The sequence below is a fragment of the Pyrgilauda ruficollis genome, unplaced genomic scaffold (genome assembly GCF_017590135.1).
Source record: "Pyrgilauda ruficollis isolate IOZ18807 unplaced genomic scaffold, ASM1759013v1 scaffold40, whole genome shotgun sequence".
Lineage (NCBI taxonomy): Eukaryota > Metazoa > Chordata > Aves > Passeriformes > Passeridae > Pyrgilauda > Pyrgilauda ruficollis.
Window position 1 is genome coordinate 1,696,449 of NW_024525490.1, and position 14,162 is coordinate 1,710,610.

Sequence of the window (14,162 nt, forward strand, 5' to 3'; positions counted from 1 at the left end):
GTAGATTTGAGACTACTAAAAATCTGATCTATAAAATTGAATTTTCAAAGTGCTATTTCTAATGCAATTATTGAAGAATTTTACCCTTGTCAGTCCTGAATTAAATATAAAAATGAAAAATGCTTTTCATATCCTAATGACTATAGTTATAAGCAGGGAAAGGAATTAAAAAGAGTGCACTCTCTTGTACTTCTTGATTCTGATACAGAATAAAGTACAGAATTTCATGCATTGTGTTACAATAACTTTTTCATTTTGCCAGAAAAAATATGTCCAATTTCTGTAGATATCAATACAACAAGGAAGAAATCAGTAAGCATCATCTAAGCATTACATTTTCCACATCAACTAAAATTAGAATTCAGAATCTGACCTGAAAAGTGTTAGTGAAGAAAGACAGAGTATTTCCATATTTTCCAGGTTTATTCATGGATACCAAGGTCAAGTTCCAGCCACAGACATCTTCATAGTGATTTTTTTTTCATTTCTTTTCTGAATTTTAGATCTTGTTTACTATAGGTTTTTAAACGTGTATTGCCTGTAACTTCTCACAAAGACAAGTATGGGTGTCATATTTCCAGAATACTATTCTTTTTTAAATTTTACTTATTAAAAAATAGCTATTTCTTTGCCCTTTGTAGTGGGACAATCACAATGATTAAGTAGACAAAACCCCCAGACAAACAGTGTTGATTAAAATTATCATATTTACAAATCTCTTTAATTTTCCCAATAACATCTGCTTGCATCAAAAATTTAAACCCATGTCTGAATTTGTATCATCACAGATTTAGACAGTATCCTATTGTCATTGTTCCATTAGAATGATTTGGAAAACAATTCATTTTTATATAAATTGTATATAACTACCTTGAAAAAAGGAGTGAAGATCATTTTCAGATACTTGTTTAATATCACAAAGACATCAAGACTGTTGGCATCCAGAAGTGCAATAGAAAAAGCAGAATGAAAATTCTGCTAGTTTAGAATCTCATCAGTGATGGTAGATAAAAATAGTCTGGTTATTTGGCCTCCTCTATCCCTGCTTGGTAAGAAGAGAGTGTGCAACAATTGATCTTTGAGAGTGACCTTATTTTCAGATGATGCTGCTTTGGCCACATAACCCTTACAGAGGATAGAAACAAGCTACAAAAATACTGTAGAATAACATCATAAATTGATTCTGCTGTAAAAACACAGCCATTCTGCAGTACTTGCATCGGGAAAATTATTTCCTCCTAAGAATTCTAAGAAAGTATTAAATGACAGTACATTTAGCCTCTGACTGTGAATTGGAAGCTTTACACCATCACTTCCACTGGCTGAAAAAAAAAAGGAGCTGAGGATGCTTTTCTGTGGATGCTAGAATAAGATGATTAATTAAGGCAAATTTCCTGCAGAAAAGTGGTGCTGTGCATAAAGTACAAAACCACTTTTCATTATGAGATATTCTTTCTATTTATAGTTATTTAAAAAAATGTTTTGGTTCAGACAAGACTTTCTTCCGTAAAAAAGTACATTTCATAAAATAAAACAGTACAAATATATATATACAGTTTTCCAAAATTCAAAATGACTGATATAGTTGTTACTTAATAGATGGTATCATACTAATCTAGATAGCTGGGCTATTAATAAAACTAATAATAAATTAATGAGTAGGGGCATTTTTCACTGTTGACAGAAATAGAGAAATACAGAGATGCTTCCAGAAATACAAGCATTTTAAGAGGGCAATTCTTATCTGTCTTTGCTACATACTTCAGAGTGACATGACTATCCATTGTTTGTCCAGCCACCAAAGGATTACTGGCTTTGATGTAGACATCCAAGCCTCTTAGACAGCAGAGCTAGGTCATCAAGGCATTCAAACAATACTACTATCTTAATTCATGCTTTATTATCCTGTGCTGTGTTTCCTACTTAGGCCTTTTATGATGCCTGCCTGAATTCTGAATAAATCTATTTTAAGCATAATTTGCTATAAAATTTCAGGCCAATTTTACCGTTGACCAGTACATCAAAATTAGAAGACAGAAACCAAGTTTTGATGAAATGTCAGATGAACTGAAGTATTTGCAGTCATCAACCTGTGTATCTATGCATGAAGACAATGCAAAGTTATAAAAAAAAAAAAGCATAAGGAAGTTCCTCAGGCCATCTGATACATTTAAGGCACAAAGTGCTAGAAACATCTCTTCTCCTCTAGAGTTCCCAGCCTGAACAAAGAAAGAAATAGTAATGAATTAGGAATTTTTAAATTATGAAACACAGAAGTACTGAGAGAAGAGGTAGTGCAGGAAGAAATGTTGAGCAGCATCCATAAGATTCTGAAAACTGTAACACACTTTTGAAATCTGAAAGGTGAAAGAAATCAAAAGTTAATATATGTGCTGTACTGTAGGTACTGTATATTGTTTTCTGAGCAAGAGAAGATGGAAGAGTGTTTCTTTGAAAGAGTGTGGCTTTCTTGTTTGGTCTATAAATATGAAAATAAAATGTGTATAGTATGGAAATATCAAGTTTGCTGTACAATATAGTTAGAAGTTATACATTTGGGTTTTTTTCCTAGAGCACATGTATTGATTGTACATCTGTTGCAAATAGTATAATTTAGTACTTTAATGAAGTGTAAATTTGCTAGGATCAAGTATAGATACATGAATATGCTCAGCAGTATGGTCTGAGCTTTATGGATGTTCATAAACGCCTTCTGATTTGATCTCAAAAATTTTAATTTAGTCTATGTAAAAATTAATAGCAGCCTTCTGTCTAAAAGCATTCTTTCAATACTGTCCAGGAAGCTATAACATTTCACATCCTTCACCCTGGAGAGTATCTCCCAACTGGACTTCAAAGAACTTTTTCAGCACCTTTTTTTCCTCACAGACTTTCCCAATTAAACAATCCTTCTCACCATGGTCTGCTCCCAAAGTAATTAATTTTTTTAGATTACAGTGTTCCAAGAGGAATGCAAGGGAAAAAAGTTTTCAAGAAAATGACAGTTTTTCCTACCTCCTGGCAGCAGTGTGAAAATTTAGATGAGGACACAAATTTAGTAATTTTCTATTCCTTGGAACATTGTAATCTCATCTGCACTAGAAGAACTTTTCATCAGGAAACTGGTACTTTTCTTAGATCTGATTTTACCAGCTACAGACCAGATACTAAAATTTCTTTGATACTATTCTGTCATCCCACATTTCTATGCTGGACCTTCAAATGAAAATGTTACAGTCATTAACATTTGTACTTTTTTTCCCCAGATATTACCCACATAGTACTACTTTGTTATATATGGTCAAAAAATGTGCCTTACAAATTCTTTTAAACATTTTTAATAGAAGCATCTTAAATATGAAAGGAGAAGTAAAATCATCAGTATGAAATGATCAGGTCTAAATTTGTTTTATATCATAATCTGTCACAAAATATTTTACTTATTTTATATTGAATAAAAGTAATCTTCTAATGGAAAATGAGAAAGTGAGTCACTATTGCCCAAGCCAATACAAGGTAACAATAGCCTGGCTGAGAAGACAAAAATAAACAATGTGCCCTTTTTTTAAGAACCATGAACCATGGACCTTTTTTAAGAATCATGAACTCAGGACTAACACCAGAGTTAGTATGAATCCACATGGTTTCGTTTAAGGATGGGAATGCTATGCTGCACATCAAAATCCTTTGAACTTAAAAGAACTCACAAACATAGATGACTACCAGAAAGATAGATACCAGATGATTCCCAGAAAGAACAAAAAAGAATGCTTCTCTTAGATTGAACTAATGAAAAAAATGTAGAAATAGGGTGACAAAGAAAGCCTGTTCTATGTAAGGCAATTTGACAAGGTAGCAAACCAAGTAAGAAGAGAAGAACAGAGAGGCAATGTTAGGTCACACTGAAGAATAATGGAATAAAATGAGATAAAGAGAGAGTAAAGAATATAGTACCTGGAATTGTACCAATTGCAACATGTTCAGAAGAGTTATTTAAGGTGACATATTCTGAAACCCAAATTTCATGTTTAACCCATGTTTAGCTCAACATTCAGATGTGATAATTATACTGTTTTAAATATAATTATTATCTCAATTCCTTGCTCTTAATATTGTCTAAAGGAGTATTTGTTTGGGGTTTTTTTTTCTGTTGTTGTTTTTAAAGGGAAAGAATATGTCCAGATTATTTACCATTTCTTTCTATTACATCTGGTTTTTACATCTGATTTAACACTCCCACTCCACATTCAAATTGCTGTTGGTGTGACATCACATGAACAACACTGGCACAGAGCTACTATGACATGGCAATTAAATAAAAATATGAAGTAGCAAGAAAGGACTGGAAGGAAGCTACTGGGAAGAAAAACATGAGATCAATAATAAGTTAAATTAAGTGCTAAATAATACATAGAGTAAACAACACCATGAGGTAAAATATGTTCTTATCTAACTCTCATCCATGCTTCAGAATCATGTCAAACTAAATGATTTTGTGTTTAATTTGCCAAATAATTGTGCTACTCATATACTAAATGTATTCTGGTTCACATTGCAGATCTGCAGAATCTTTCAATATTTTTCTGTCAATCTATAAATATTGTAATTTGTTGGCACTTTTCCATTTAATACATTCCTTAGGGATAAGTTGCCATAGACACATCATTTTTTCTACATACACTGCACTGTTCACTTAGCAAAACACTCCACTTTGAACTTCTTCTTCATTAATTAGACTGCAGGAAATAACCCAAATAACTCATTTCTACAGTATTACAGAATTAAGGCAGTGATTTTTAATTACCACGATTAAGACCGATTTTAAACCTTTACTGTGTGAAACTGTTCCCTGATAAATACTTTAGTAATTTATTGCAAAACTGGGAGTATTAAGAAGGGCTGAGTAAGCTTTGTATTCTACCCCTGAATAGAATATCTCTGATAAAAGCCCACTATTCTGCTGGGCACTGAAGTGGTTTTTAAGAACAAGCCTCATGCAACAGGGAAACAGTCTTTTCCCTGTGCTCCAACACAGTATTTCTAACAGCAAGAAGGCAGTGAGCTGTTTGGGTCACAGGAATGTCTGATATCTAATCTAGAGAAGAGTTCCAGTGGATAAACTGTTAAAAACCAAACCCACACACACGCAAAACCAAAACCAACCAACCAAAAAACCCCAAGCACTTTCTATGTTTCAAGGACCAATAAGGTACTTTGTGCTGTTCTATTGGCATATTATATACTCTCATGAAAACTGAACTGTGTAAAAATGACTGTGAGTGGACTCTTGTTTAAAGTTTAGTGTTTTTTTCACTAGGGTACTACATGCACCATCCACATAAGTATAATGATTATGCAAGCTGGTTCTGGGAAAGAGAAATAGCTGTTGCAATTATTCAAAGGGCTTTTTTTCTGGTTTTCCTCCTCTGCACATTGTGTCAGTGTACTGTGAAACAGTCTGGCATCTCCTATGAAGAGATTAGTTAATGACAAATATAACTGTAATTTCATTTGGTTGTCTTAAAAAATAACAACTTTCCAAAAACCTACTGGACAATTGGATCAGAAATTAGTACAGCCATATCATGGATTTTCAAGTTGACTGTGTCACTGAGGAAATAAATTACTTTTATTTGACTGCTAACAGCAGATCCTAATATAACATTTAAAACAGCAGGTATTGAAGATATTAAGGCTGTGGGACTGGTTTCCCTTCACATATAAATGTGAAGGTCTGTTTGATTCCATTAATTTTAGGCATCAAAATCAAAGTATTGAAATTAGGAACTTAATTGCCTAAATTATCTGTGCAGGAGGAAGCACCTACAAGGTGCTTCACATATCTGAGGAAAAGACTTATTCTTCTATAGCTACCATACACCTACCTCTGTATTATACCAGCTAAACCAGGTATATCTCTGTATCTGTCTCCAAAAAAGAGAATCACATATGTGAATCTAAGTTCTGAAACACTCATTTTCTAGGGCAGCTTAGAAGTGTCACTTAATTGGTTCTGTAGCAAAACTAAAAAAAAAAAAAAAAATCCAACCAAAAACTAAATGAAATAAAATACCTTACACTTCTTATACCTCTAATTTCTGTGCTTGTTCTGTGTTTTTTCTCTGAAATGAGTTTCATGCTTATATTATGTGTGAAAAACAACAAGTAATAGGCAGGTTGGCTACAAAAAGCCAACCTGACATTCAAAGTAGGGTGATTTATTTTGTTTTAATATTGCCTTGGGATAAAGTCAAGCATGGAAAGTGTAATCTACAATGATCAGAAAAATAAGGAGGGTAGCAAAAGTAGAGGCTATTCCTGTAATCATGTTATATAGACAGTAAATGTCATTCTAGTTGCATTGATTCCTTTTTTGCCATATGTAGTGATGCCAGAGAGGAGAAACATTAATGATCTGAATATTTGCTCCTAATTAAAAAATAAAAATCTTAAATGCATTGGTATTTCTTCTCTGTGGCAGGATTCTTACTCCACATGATTGAACACTTTCTCCTTTCACTGGATGACTGAAGAGCCCTCAGTTATTACTAGTTATTAAAAGTTTCATCTGAGAATGAAATACAGTCCCTTCCATCATCTGAATTTCAAATACATATATTTGCTCTCTCCCAAACAGGGAATCTGGGTTGCTTTCTGCAGCTGCACAAAGGGAGAACTACCGGAATCATATTGCTCCCTGTAGAACTACTGAAACAAATTAATGTGGTGTGTTGGGCTAAAGAAAATCACAAATGTTGTAACATAAAATTTGTCCTATTCCACCATGGATACATGCCTAATTTCACATCCCCATCTGAGATGAATGGAGTGGTTAACACCTTATAGAATTTTGTTTCAGACTATTTTTGGTCTCAGGCTGGACCACTGCATTGGTTTACATTTCATTTAATTATTGCAAGTTTTTCTGAAAGGAGATGAGCAGAAACAGTGAACGGAAAATGAACAAAAATAAAGAAAAGGAGAAAAAAATCATTATAACCTGGAAAATATATACCAACCTGGCCATGGGGTATTTTTGTGGACTGTTGAGAGCAATATATTTATTTCATTAGCAATATAAACATGCTAAAGAGCAACTGATGCACTTCTTTCACTTTAATAAATACTATATGACATACAAATAATAGTAAATTTGTAAGTCAAAAATATTGGGATGAAAAAATCTAAATAACATTCTATATTATGATTTAAATAATGACCTAGACTTCATGTCAAATCCTGGCTATGAAATTAACCCTCCCTATCATCTCTAACAAATTATTGTTTTTAACAGATATTCCTTTTTTTTTTTTTACCACATTATTACCACATTAAATGTAAAAAAAAAATCAATGCAAATTATTTAGAAATTAAGACCTTGTAGAGCACAAATACCCATATTCAGAAAGGCAGCTACTGTTATTTATACTGAATGGCAGGGACTAATTGATGAAGTTGAATACATTTTAAGAACTATGCTAAAAAAAGTGGTTTGCCTTCAAATAAGAACCTGCACAACAGTGTAAACACAGGATGGAGGTTTTCCAGAGAGCTGCATGTTCATGCAACTGAAACTGAATTTTGAGTTGCAAAGCTACTCCAGAAACACAATTTTGGGCAAAGCTACTCCAGAAACACAATATGACAATGGATTGTGCCCTTCAAGAGTCACCTTCTCTCAAGTCTTCTTCACATTTGCTTTTTCAAATTTATCCTCTTATTTTTTTAAAACTCTTTGCTGCTGGGCTCCATACCAAGCATATAACATATACATTCTCATGGGTCTCATCAGAAAATTTTAAACACTGTGCACAGCAATAGGATAACATTAATATATTTTGTTAGTGGCAGAATAATAACTCAATAATTCCTGGCTTTCAGCCCTAGTCAGTAAGTCTGCCTCCCCCTCTTTATTCAAAAAGCAACCGCGGGCTTTCTTTCTTTCTTTCTTTCTTTCTTTCTTTCTTTCTTTCTTTCTTTCTTTCTTTCTTTCTTTCTTTCTTTCTTTCTTTCTTCTTTTTCTCTTTCTTCCTTTCTTCTCTTTATATTTCTTTCAATAGCCAGTTACAGAAGAAAGGGGTTTTTTTGAGAAGCAATTGGGTTTGATGAGAAACATATTTATTCTCTTCTAATTTCTTTACCTCAAAATTTTCAGTTTTCAATTGTTTACCATAACCTTAATGTGCCTAAAGTAAAGGAATACCTATGGAGCTAAGAGTAATGAAGTCATTATTGACAGAGTAATAAATTAGTTAAGCATTGCAAAGTACTTAGATAAACAGGTTTATTAAACTATTGGAATGCACTGGGAGCTAACACTATAGAAGATGGTTTTACAGCCTTTACCAGTCAGATAATTTTTTTCTTGTTAGGCAGTTAAAATGACACTGATCAATCATCAATACCAATTTTATGGCTCTTTGTCATAAAGCAGACATACTGCAATTCATAAGGAATGATCCTTGTTGTGCTGCAATCTCTCTTTATTTTTAAAACATCTAATAGAGGCAAGATGTAACAGATATTCCATGGATGAATCTCTTCAATTACGTATGAACAAGGCATTTATGGATGATATATATGTGTTGACAAAGAAACACAAGCCAAGTTTTCACAGGTGTCAGCTTTGTTTTGGAACTTGAACAAGCAATTAACTGGGGCACTGAGGCTGCTCTAAGCTTCACTGGCTATTCACAGCTTTATGGTGCACTACATCATTGGGTGGAGGCAGCACATTATGGAGTTGTGTTCTGCCAGAAAGCTTTCTTTATGCTTTGTTGGAAGGCAAGTGATCACACAGAAATCAGTGGCAAATCTGAGCCTTGTAAAAGATATACATAATGTGGGAGACAAACAGTAGGAAATTGGAAGAGGTTTTCAAAAAGTGAGGTAGAATAAAAGGGAAGAAAAGGGAAAATGGAAGTTTTGAAGTAGAATGAAGAAGATAAAACAGAAGTCTCACAGAATAATTAAGATTGGAATTGACCTGTGGAGATCATCTGGTTCAACATAATTTTTAATGTAGGTCAGCTAGAGCAGATTGGTCAGGGCTGTGTCCATTCAGGCTCTGAATCTAAGTATAGATAATTTGGATGAGAGGTTAGCTTGTAGGTAAGTTAAGTAGAACTTCCTGCATGTCAGTTTGTACTCACTGCCTCCTGTGTTTTCATTGTTTGCCACCATGATGATTCTGGCTGCATCTTCTTCAATTCTTTACTTCACTTTGCTAGGTACACCATGAGAGAGTCCCACTGAACCCTTTCTTCTCGTCCTAATGCAGCTCAGGAAGCTGTTAACCTTTTCTTCTAAGGCACATTGCTGGCTCATGTTCAACTTGGTGCTGACCAGTTTTGCTAGGGTCTTTTCAGTGAAACTGTTTTCGTGTCAGTCAGCACCCAGAGCATACTTGTACGTCTATTCCTCCCTGGGTGCAGAAGTTTGCATTTCCCTCAATTCAACTTTGAGAGTTTCCCTTCATCCATTTCTTCTGACTGTTAAAGTTGCTATGAATGACAGAAGAATAATTTAGTGTATCAGTCACTTTTACCAGTCTTGTCTTGTCTGCAACCTTGCTGAGGGTACAGTTTTGTATCTGTAGTCAGGATTAATCAGGATGTTAATCAATATTGACAAAAATTTTGACCCATGGGGCACTGCTGCAGGAGTTGATGGCCTCCAGTGCCGCTGATTACAATCCTCTGGGCGTGGCTGCTCAGTCAGCTTTCAATCCACCTGATTTTCCTTATATCTAGCCTGTATTTTATTAGTTTGTCTGAGTATATTATGGGAGTCAAAGTTAAAAGACTTACTAAAATCCAGACGGCCTTTCATTCACCGTCATCTGTAAAGTGAGCGATCTCATCATAGAAGGCTGTCAGGTTGGTCCAGCATTACTTCCCTTTAATAAATCCATGCTTACTATTTCCAATGACTGTATTGTTGAAATGCCTGGAAATGGCCTCCAGGATCAGTTGCTGCATCACTTTCCCAGAAATTGAGATGAGCTCTGCAGTTTCTCAGACCTCTTTCTTCTCCTTCCTGAAGGTGGGCTGGTATCTGCTTTATTCTTTTCTCCAGGAACTTTCCCCAGTCACCACTATATTTTGAAGATAATTGAGAGTGGCCCCACAATGATACCAGCCAAGGCCTTTGGAACTTGAAGGTATATACCATCAGGCCTCATGGACTTGGGTGAGTTCAGTTGTCTGAACGTCCACTAACCAGATTCTCCTCCACTAAGGGTCAGTTGTTAGAATTAGAGAATCACAGAATAGTCTGAGTTGGAAGAGACCCACAAAGATAATTGAGTCTAGTTCTTTAATGAAGTCCCACAATGGGATCAAACACATGACCTTCACATTATTACCATCAGGCTCTAATCTCTAATTTTCCCCCCTGGCCTGAAGGACCTGGGATTCATGAAGGCAAATTCTACCAGAAAAGAAGGCATTAAGTATCTTGGCATTTTCTGTCTGCTTCTTCATGAGCTACCCTCCTCCATTTTGATGATCTTCAAAGATCTCTTCCAAACTCAGCTGTACAATGACTCTGGGATTCTGTAAACATTGGCTTTAACTACTTAACACATTCTCTTAGAGGTATGAAATGCCAGGAAGAAAGGAAAGGTTGTATTCATTCATGCAGATTTCCCTCCTCAGAGGCTTAAAAGGCCATTTCTGTTTGAAAACAGTGCTCTGTCAAGACTTCACTAAGGAACATGTTTAACATAATTTTAATAATGGAGATTACTTGGTCAATGCCAAACAGCCAATTTAAACACTCACTGAAAATCAGGGCATGCCCTCATTTCTTGTTTCTAGGACAAACTCATGATATATCTGCTAGAAATTACTGTTAGAATAATCGCATGAACCATGCTATACCATTCTACTAAGCTAAAAAGGCATTTGAATATTCAATTATTTATATTCCCTGAGAAATGTACATTTTTCTAGCATTGTTTAAGCAACTTCAACAGACTTAGGAAAATAAGAAACACTGAGGAAAATGTTTCAATGGCAAATTTGAAATCATTCTGAAGTAAAATATCTCAAGTGCAACCAGTTATATTAGGAAACAAGAAGAGTGTATGGAAAAAATTGCTGGAAAAAAACCCCAGCAATTCACAAGCTGGTATTGAATGTTACATGATGATATAATTGAAATTTCTGCATCCAGCATGACATCGAGCACTACTAAGGAGCTAGAATATTTTTTAAAAACTCATTTAAATGTGTTAGAGATGTGTTCTTGGGAGCACTGAGTTGTTTCTCCTTTTAACCTTAGTATTCTTCTACAGTGCATTTGTTAACTTATCTAAAACAAAACAAAACAACAAACAAACAAACAAACAAAAAGGCTTAATCTAAAATTATTGTACACAATTTATAGTAATTTTTCTCAAGATTTCTCTTTAAAGAGGAAGATTTAAAGTGAGTAATCCATAAAAAATTGCTTTTAGTAACTGATTTTAATTTGTTTGCTTTTTTATTTTCACAGAACTTGGCTAAAAATATTTAACTCTACCCTCCTTGGAATGGTGGGATTCAGCTAGCCTGACTAAAACAAACTCAGTCTAAGTTAGTTAATTTAAAAAAGCAACACATTAACAGATTAAACCAAACCATATTGCATCCTAGGAAGAAATTAATTTGACTTATATCAGATCTTGGTAGGATAAGGCTTACTCTTTCTTATCCTCCAGATTATGCAGTTTTAACAATATAAAAAGAAAAAAACCCATATTATAATAAAATTAACTTTATTTAAAATTAAAATAAAGCAACACGTAAGAAAAAAATGGAAAGACTTTTTTGAATCCAAAATTGTGGCAAATGCATTAGAGAAATAATGAATAATGGCAACAATATAAACTTAATCAAAGATAATAGAAAAAAAATTCAATTTAAGGACAAAAATATTGAAGTTTCCATTTCAGGGATATAATAGATGAAAAAAGAAAAAGGAGATGTCTAGCAGGTAGTTAGCATTAATAACTCTGTGATTTCAAGAAGCAAAGCAAGATCACAGAATTAATCAAATTAATTCATCAACTCACTTTTCTCATAGTAGTTTCTGAATATCAGTGGGTTGTATTGTGACTGTCCTTTAAGCTCTGTGGTTTATAAGTTTATATCTCTTCTGAACCATAACTGGTGAAATGTAGAACATGGTGAAGCATACAGAAAGAAAAACACCACCAAGGGAAAAATAATACAACCTCTTCAACCTTTCCTTACTATGTATTGAAGTAATTGAGACACACTGTGATGATTTGAGTACTGTAAATCAACTTAAAAATTTGGCAAACCCTTGGGAAAAGATGATGTATAAAAGCAAATAAGGAAAAAAACAAACATGTGTATTCCAAGGCTAGACAGAATAGTCATAATTGTCACCACTCTGTTTTTCACTAAATAAATAATGAAATTTCATACAGACCCAGAATACCTAGAACATTTATCTCTTTCTCAGAATGATTTGTGCTACTAAAAAAATTCATTTCTCACAATTTCGTTACTTTGTCACATAAAAATTGATCACAGACAAATAACCTCTATCTCCATGTTCCTTGACATTTATTGAGATTGATTTTTGGAGGCACATCAAAAATTTTGAAACAAAATGAATTCTTTTAATAAGTGGATAAATCTTGCCTGTCTTTGTTTCTTGAAGAGGATTAACCCAGAAATGATAGTTGCTTGCTCCCACAAGATAGATATTTGAAACAAAAAACTCAGGAGTGTGGTATTGATTTATTTTGTTTCTCTTGTTGAGATTGAACTCAATAGAGTTAAAATCTTGCACAACAGCATTGACCACTTTATTTTCCTCTGCCAAATACAGAAGACCCCAGCCTTTTATGTTGTAGAACTGCCAGTAGTATCTAACTAAGAATGCAATTAGAATGCAATTGGCTACACATTTGCTGTAGAAAGGCAAAATAATGCTACATATATCCCAGTATCTTGATTCTCTTAATGAAAAAAGTGTATTTGGAAGAAAGAAGTGATACAACCACAGAAAGCAACTGCAATAATTTTCTGTTGTAACAAGTGTTTTCTCAGAGTCCCTATGACAGAAAAAGATTTGAGTTGAAGATTTAAATAAATACTCTGGTTATCTGAACTGTATGTCTTATGCTTAAACAGACTGTAAAAATATGAAAGGTTTCTCTGGGAGTTGTTAGAACTATTTTGTGATTATTTTTATGGACTTATTGGCTCTTTTGATGAGAAAATTTGAACTTTTTCAAAATTGCATAAGCCTAGTGAAATGTTTCTGAAGTGTTTCCTAGATTGGCGTTTATAGCAAGGCCAAAACAATGGAGGAGCAGAGTGACAACCTTCTCAGTGCCATCTGCCTCTGTCACCGTGCTGGAATTCACAAGTTGCTGGAATCTGTCTTTCTCAGACTCCGTAGTCTACCTTCTACTGAGCATACTGATAGCTGTCTTTGATTTATCTGCCACTTCCCTCTCAATCACAACAAAACAAGAAACATTTCAACCAGTCTTGAAAAGAAAGTATTTACTTGGGCCTGATTAGCATGCAGCATTATTTAAAAAACATGAAAGGTATCATCAGGCAAGCAATAAATTTTCCCCTCTACTCCATTTTGGTCAGAATTATTTTATAACACAATGCACTACATAATATATAGTCATAATATATATTACCAATGTTAGATTTAGTCACTTCTATCTGTACTACTACAAAAATAATTTTTATATATTTAAATTGTGCTTTTCTTGAGACACCATAAGTTCTTTATTTCAGATATATCTTGAAACAGTTAGGTCTAAAATTCAGCTAGCTATTGTGTTCATGAAATACCTTGTGGTTTTTTTTTTCTAGAATGTATCAGGAGAATGTGCCATCCTTTAAATTGCAATACTCAAAATTTTTTAAAATATTTTCATTTGTCTGTCATTTTCAAATAAATCTTTTTTTCCCTTTTTTTTTTCTTTCACAGATGAATCTTTGCATGCTTTTAATCTTTCTTATCATCAGCCTTGAAATCTGCTATTTTATGCTAACTAATCTAAAGTTAGTTTCCATTTCAAGTAATGAAAACTCATTGTAATAATTGCAGTGTAGTTTTACTTGTTTCCTTTTTCTCACTAAAAGAAATTCATGTCATGTTCACATAAAGGGCATTTC